This window comes from Mastomys coucha, unplaced genomic scaffold (assembly GCF_008632895.1).
Source record: "Mastomys coucha isolate ucsf_1 unplaced genomic scaffold, UCSF_Mcou_1 pScaffold12, whole genome shotgun sequence".
NCBI lineage: Eukaryota > Metazoa > Chordata > Mammalia > Rodentia > Muridae > Mastomys > Mastomys coucha.
Genome location: NW_022196894.1, coordinates 19,414,078 through 19,422,173, shown reverse-complemented (window position 1 = coordinate 19,422,173; position 8,096 = coordinate 19,414,078). Strand labels below are relative to the sequence as shown.

Here is an 8,096-nt window from a genome sequence, read left to right as displayed (position 1 = left end):
CTGGGATTTGAACTCAGGACCTTCCGAAGAGCAGTCAGTGTTCTTAACCCCTGAGCCATCTCTCCAGCCCCGCTCAGAAATTTTTATGCCACACTGTAAATATAACTGCTTGGGGAAGCTTACAGAGAGGACCTCTGTGAACACCAGGGAAGGACTTGATGTCGGTACTGAGCAAGATGTAGTCTCAAAAGCCAGCTTGAACCTCAGATTTTCTGCTCTATAGTTAAAGATATAAGCACAATGAACTGCATACTACCAGGGAGGTTGTTTGTTGTATTGTGATGGATAATTTAGAATGCAGCTGTCAGGACGCAGCAGAGGAACCTCCCCTTACACACCAACCATAAAACTATTTCATTGCTACTTTGCAACTGTAATTTTGCTAGTTGTGAACTATATTGTAAGTGTCTCATATGAAGTGCCAAAGATGGGATTCACTAACCTGCTTGCTAGGCCAGAGATCTGTAAACTGGGACACCTAGTCCAGAGGAAACTGAATAATGAGCCGCGGCAGTTCAGGCAGTGTATATTAGAACTACTATTGCCTCTTTATCTCAAGCTAAGAAGATAATCCTGCTTCTGTGAGCTGATGGACACAGCCTCATCAGGTGTGCCTCAGAAACCTGCAGATCAGGCGCTGCACACAGGGGTTCTTGACCCCACTATTTGACTTCAGAAATGCAGTGACCTAAACCTTCTGTATTAGCCAGGTTCTCCAGAGCAGCAGTTCTCAACCTGTAGGTCAAGACACCTTTGGGATTGCATATCAGATACACCATGATTCATAACTTGCAAACTTACAGTTATGAAGTAGCAATGAAATAATGTTATGGTTGGTGTGTAAGGGGAGGTTCTGATGCTAACCTTGTTCCTCAGTTGGTTCCTGATTTGTCAGTAAAGAAGGTGGGTAAAGAAGACTAATCACTGGGCAGAGGGTACGGATGGGACTTCCAGGTCCCAGGAAGAAAAGGGAGACACAAAGGAATGAGAGGCTTTTTTGCCATGCTTTGGAGGAAGAAGGGCCCAGCAATCATGAAAGGCCTTGATGAGGAGGCAGGGGCTGTGGCCTCTGCTGTGTGGGTGGGTGGACAAGGACATTTGGCAGAGGCTAGGTGAAACAAGCCACTACGTTTAGGGCAGGAGGAGAGATGGAGATAATAAAATGGCAAGGGCATGCTTTTCCAGGCAGGAGATGTCTATGCCCAACAATTGTTCATAGTAGACAAGTTAAAGAAACAGGCTGTGTATGAGTGTCTTTTATCTGTGGATTCAAGGGTCTCAGGTGAGAGCTGGTAGCATGACCCTTCCCAGAGCAAAGGCAGGTTGAAAGAGAAGCCGGGTTAGGGCTGGCAGTGGCTGATCCTGGAACTAAGCTGGGTGGAACAAAAGGGATCCAGGAGGGGCTGGTAGCTTGGCCGTTCCTGGGCAAAGGTGGAATATTTTAAAATTACCCTCAACATTGGTAGTTACCACAATATGAGGAATTGTAAAGGGCCACAGCATTAGGCAGTTTGAGAGCCAACTGCCCTAGAAGAGCAGAACAGATAGAATAACTATGAAATAAAATTCATTTTATCCTATGTGTATATACATATGTATATCTACATATATATTATATGTGTAAATATTTAATTGAGGCTTTATTAGAGTGGATTACTGTTTGTGGCCTGGATATTTCAACAATGGCTATCTCCTGATGGAAAGGCCAAGTATCTAATAGTTATTCAGTTCATAAAACTGAATGTCTCAGCAGCCCCTTTTCTGGTACTACAGTCCCAGGGAAGACCTAGAGAACTGCCTGTCTTCAGGCTTCATGGAACTCCTTAAAAATATGTTCTAATATCAATGAAGGAATGTCTCAGCAGCAGCATAAATGAACTTGCCAGCAAGAGTAGGAGTTAGCAAAAGCTTCCATCTTCCATGTCCTTTTATGTAACCCAGTAGGTGTGGCCCAGATTTGGGATGGGTCTTCCCACATGAAATGATCCAGATGTAGGGTGGATTTTCCCATGTGAAATAGTCCAGTCAAGAAAATCCTTCGCAGGTATGCCTGGATGTTTGGGTTTTAATTTATTCCTGATGTAGTCAAGTTGACAACCAAGATTAGCACCATGCCCCATATCATAAATCTTCCCAGTCAAAGCCTTACCTTTGACATGATGAACTTGTCCTGAGAATCCATGTTCTGTAGAACTCCAGAACTCTTATAATTAAATCTTAGGTGTGACTCCTCTGCTTCTTCTCTCCTGAGACTACAGGAGATGAGGTTCTTTACATAATGCTCTGATGTTCACAGATCATGTTACCTTAGTAATAATCACTATACACCATTTGCAGTATTTCTCTAGCACAGTAATCGCCCCCAGCAATAGCCAGCTGTCTTCATTTAGCTACAACTTTTTCTGACCTCAAATGCCTCATTATTTTCTGTCTGTACCTTATCCTAACTTCTCCTCTGGCAAAAGTTTCAACTTCTGCAGCTTCAGTATGCCAGGGACTAAGAATGCTTATGCAGTTAGTGATCTGGTTTCAAATACCCATTTTAGAACTTATCTACCCACTCTGATCCTCTACACTGTTCTCCAGGGTCTAGACCAATGAGTCTGCCTGACCATCCCCTCCACCTCTTTAAAGCCCCTGCATATGACCCAGGCCCCACATACAGTGCCACAGCCTTTAACACAATCAACCTCTAGCTTTCCTCTAGGACCCACACTGCCTGCCTCTAACACATAGGCCCTGCCTACACTAGATCCAACATCTCCACCTGGCCAGCTCTACCCTCACACTCCAGGGTTGGACTAGGATTCACATCCTACACACCAGTGTAGCATCCTCTTTACTTTTTTTCCATCTAGGCCATTTTCAACCTTCCAATCCAACCTGTCCACACACTTTCTCTTCTGCTCCAACCTACTCTTTCCACATCAGACACAAAACTAACAGGAGTGCACATGGAACTCCTTATGAGAATAAAATACAAACTTATGGAATAAATACAAACATTATGAAAGATAAAGAGAGAGTATCCCCTTCTACCCCACACCAGACACCTTAGTCCTGTGGAAATGGTTGCCAGTGAGGGTTACCTAGGTGAACCTTGGGACACAGAACTTAAGAGAACAGTCATAAAGGCCATCAAAGAACTCAAGCTTAAAGAGGACACAATGAAACCACGTAAGGAACTTAAGAATAATTCAAAGAGAATAAATGCCTGAGTGACACTCAAGAACACACAACATAAGGCTGGTGGAAATGACAAAGATAACCCACGACTGAAAATGGAGTTCAGTAAGATGGCAGATATTTGAAGATGAGATGAAATGAAGATGGAATTGAAAAACCCAACAGCCCAACCGGAAAACTCAAAGGAAACCTTAAAAGTAGAATGAATCAAGCAGAAGACAGAATATCAGGACTCAGAGATCAAGTGGAGGGTCTGGACTGGATAAGCAAGAAATGCAAAAGGTTGAGGAGCACACAGGAAAGGAAGAGAGAATGTGGAACACCAGGAAAAGACCAAATCTTCACATCTTAGATATGGATGAGGGTGAGGGCTCTCAAGTCAAGGGCATAGACAAGATCTGCAATAAGACCATAGAAGAGAAGTTCCCACACTTAGGGAAGACACATCCATACAGGTACAAGAAAGACAAAAAATGCCAAATAAACAAGACCATGAAACAAACCATTAAACAGGTTTGGTCCCCAAAGATTCATGTGTTTGAATGCTTGGCCCATAGGGAGTGGCACTATTAGAGGGTATAGCCTTATTGGAGAAGGTGTGGTCTTGTGGGAAGAAATGTGTCACTGTGGAGGTTGGGCTTTGAGGTCTTAAATGCTAAAGCTACACCCAGTGTGAAATACATCCAGTCTCCTCCTTGCTGCCTGTGGATCAAAATGTAGAACTCTTAGCTCCTTCTCCAACATTATGTCAGTCTGGAAGTTGTCATGTTTCCCATCATGACGATAATGGATTTAAACTTCTGAAACTGTAAGCCAGCCCCAAATTAAATGTTTTCTTTTATAAGTGTTGCTTTGGTCATGGTGTTTCTTTACAGAAATTAAACTCTAACTAAGACACCATATCATAGTTAAAACACTAATTATATAGAACAAAATAAAGGTGCAAGAGGAAAACACAAGTCACATACAAAGGAAAACCCATCAGAATAGCATCTGATTTCTCAGTAGGAACTTTGAAAACCAGAGGAGCCTGGAGCAATGCATTCCAAGTTCTAAATGACCACATGGAGCAACCTAGACTACTCACCATAGTTGAAGGAGAAAGAAAAATATCCTATGATATACACAGCCTTTAAATTTTTATATCCAACAAATGAAGCTTTTAGAGGAAGCAATATTTGGGCTGAAGAGAGGAATGAGAGTACCCAAGAGGCTGTGGAAAGAAATTCAAAGACATAATTACTAAAACACAAAGTATCACTGAGAACACAAACACTAGCTTATCTGGACAAAATATAAATGGGAAAACATCAGGATTAAATGACCACATACACACGTCAAATGGACTTAATGGATACCTACAGAACATTCCACTCAAACACCAGTGAACACACACTCCACTCAGCAGCTTCTGGAAGCATCTCTAAAACAGGCCACATCCCTGGACACAGAACTAACTCTGACAAATTAAAAAAGACTGAAATATCTCATGCACCCTACCTGGACCACAATGTAATAAATTAAAAAAACAAAAAACAGCAAGCCAATCTCTAGTATATACCCAAACTCATAGAGATTCAGTAACTCATTATTGAATGGGGAATGGTTCAAAGAATATATCACGAAAGAAATTAAAAAAAACAAAAAACAAAAAAAAAACCTTCTGGAACTAAAAGAAACTGTAAATACAATACAGCAGAACCTCTGCAACACACGGAAAGCTGTCCTATGGAGGAAAGTGTATAGTGTTGGTGCCTACATTAAACAATCAGAAAGAACATGATTGTCTTTTATTTTAGAGCCAACATCCACTTATCAGTGAGTACATACCATATTTGTCTCTCTTGGACCTGGGTTACCTCATTCAGGAATTTTTTTTTTTTTTTTTTTTTAGTGCCCATCCATTCGCCTGCAAATTTCATGATGTCATTGTTTTTAACAGGTGAGTAATATTCCATTGTGTAAATGTACCACATTTTCTGTGTCCATTCTTTGGTAGAGGGACATCTGGGTTGTTTTTCAGTTTGTGGCTATTATGAATAAAGCTGCTATGAACATAGTTGATCAAGTGTCCTTGTGACAGGATGAAGTGTCCTTTGGGTAAGCGCCCTGGAGCAGTATAGCTGGGTCTTGAAATAGATCGATTTCCAATTTTCTGAGAAACCACCATATTGACTTCCAAAGTGGCTGTACATGTTTTTACAGTATTCTCCTTGCTCCACATCCTCACCAGCAGGAGCAGTCACTTGTGTTTTTTATTTGAGCTATTCTGACAGGTGTGAATCAGAATCTCAAAGTCATTTGATTTGCGTTTCCCTGATGGCTAAGGATGTTGAACATTTCTTTAAGTGTTTTTTACCTATTTGAGATTCCTTTGTTGAGAATTCTATTTATATCTGTACCCCATTTTTAACTGGATTATTAGGTTTGCTGATGTCTAGTTTCTTGAGTCCTTTATATATTTTGGATATTAGCCTTCTGTCAAATGTAGCGTTGGTCATGCTATGGTCTATAGACCCAAAGGGAGACCAAGTAATAAAAAGGGCTTAAGGGGGATGCAAAGATCTACCTGGGAAGGGGAAATAGAATAGATTCCCAGGTGGACTAGGGTAGATGGGGCTGGGAACAGGAGGTTTCAGGTTGATGGGGGGCGGGGGGTACTTGGAGAAACAACTGGAATTGAGGGCATTTCAGGTGCAAGGTGGAAACCTAATGCAGTGGAAACTTCATGGAATCTATGAAGTAACCTAGCAAAGAGTCCTAGTAATGGGGGACACAGGGCCTGAACTGGCCATCCTCTGTAACCAGGGAAGGCTTCAGGACAGGGATGGGGACACCAACTCAGCTACAAAACCTTCTACCTACAATTTGTCCTGCCTGCAGAGTGTTCTGGGACCAGAGCCTAGCAGAATCGTCATCAGAACCAGAGAGACGTCATCTAGCAATTGATGGGAGAACCTGTAAATGGCTCAATGATGCAATTCAAAAACTTGGAAAAACAACTAGTTGGTGGCAAGAAATAATAAAAATGAAAGCAGAAAGTAATGAAATGGAAACAAAGAAAAGAATATAAAGAATCAAAGGACCTAAGGGCTGGTTCTTTGACAAGATAAACAAGATTAGCAGACTCTTAGACCAACTACTCAAAAGAAAAAAAAAAGAGAGAGAATCTAAGTTATAGAACGATAAATGAACAGAGAAGCATTACAACAGACAACAAGGAAATTCACAAATTTATAAAGGAGTATTTTTTTTTTAATTTGGAGACATGAATTTATTTCTTCTTGAAGACAATATGATAGCATAGGTAAAACCCTAACAACTCACCCAAAATTACAAGGAGTAATGAACACGTTTAGGAAAGTGGCAGAATTTAAAGTCATCATGCACATATCAGTAGCATTTCTGTACAGTAGTGGTAAAGTCTCTAAAAAGTAATGAAATGAAAGGTAAAAAAATACTTGGGAATAAATGTAACTGAGGAGGTGAACCTTCTTCAAAGGAAAAATGCAAACCATTGGTGAGGAAACTGTAGAGGCACATGTAAATAGAAAAATGTTCATGTCTACTAGATTAGAAGATTTACCCCCTATAAAGGAGTATTTTTAAAGCCTTATTCTGTTAAGTTGGAAAACCTAAAAGAAATGGATGTATTTCTAGATTCAGCCAAACCACTAAAATTAAACCAACAAGTCAAAAGCCCAAATAGGCCCATAAGAAACAAGGAGCTTGAAAAAGTAATAAGAAGCCATCTAACCCCCAAAAATGTCCAGGGCAGATGGATTCACAGCAGGATTCTACCAGAGTTTCAAAGAAGATCTAGCCAGGAGGAGAAGGAGAAAAAGAAAGAGAAAGAAAAGAAGAGAAGGAGCATGATCACTCCTTCAAAACTCCATCAAACAGCATCACTCTAATACCCCAACCAGGTAGAGACACAGCAGGAAAAGAAAACTACGGGCCAACATCCCTGAAGAACATAGGCTCAAAAATGTTCAATAAAACACTTGCAAATAGAATACAGACATGCATTTTTTAAAAAAAGATTATTCACCATGACTAAGTTGGTTTTTTCCCTAGAATTCAGGGAAGGTAACAAACCACATAAATTGACTTAAAGACAAAAATCACAGGATCATCTCAAAAAGTGCAGAAAGAGCCTTTGGTGAAACCAACATGTTTTCATGATAAAAGCCCTAGAGAATTCAGGGCCAAAGAGAATACACCTCAACATAATAAAAGCAACACATGAGAAACCCACAGCCAACATCAGTCTAGGCAGAGGAAAGCTTAAAACAATCCCGCTGATGTCAGGGATAAGACAGGGATATCCTCTTCTTCTTCAATGTTGTGTTCAAAGCATAAGCTGGAGCAATAAGGCAAGAGAAGGAAACTAAAGAGATATAAATAGGGAAAGAAGTCAAATTACTCCTATTCGTGGATGGTATCAGAGATCCCAAAAATTCTACCAGAAGGCTTCTAGAAAAGATAAATAAATTCAGTAATGTGGCAAGAATTATAATCAGTTTTCATGAATCAATAGCTTTTCTACACATCTACAACAAACATACAGAGAAGATCATGGATATATTCTCATTACCATAGCCTCAAAGAAACCAAAATATCCAGGAGTAAACCTAACCAAGCAGGTGAAGGACCTCTACAATAAAAACTTTAAACCTCTGAAGAAAGAGATGGGGAAAGACAAAAGAAAGTGAAGAAACATCCCATGCTCACGTATTAGTAGAATTAATATTGTGAGATGACCATTTTCCCAAAATCTATTCACAAATTCAAAGCAATCCCAATCAAAATTCCCATCTTATTATTTATATAAATAGAAAAGGAACCAAGCTGGGCAGTGGTGGCACATGCCTTTAATCCCAGCACTTTGGGAGGCAGAGGCAGGCAGA

General features: G+C 40.4%; 1 long non-coding RNA gene across 1 annotated transcript in view; it reads right to left on the bottom strand.

The window, feature by feature from the left end:
• LOC116086339 overlaps positions 1-3,079 on the bottom strand; it is a 6,697-nt gene extending 3,618 nt beyond the window's left edge. The window contains exons 1-2 of the long non-coding RNA XR_004116878.1: positions 3,054-3,079; positions 2,150-2,252 (exon numbers count right to left, since the gene is read on the bottom strand). This is a non-coding gene — a long non-coding RNA (uncharacterized LOC116086339). The remainder of the gene's footprint in view (positions 1-2,149; positions 2,253-3,053) is intronic.
• Positions 3,080-8,096: the final 5,017 nt, after the last annotated feature.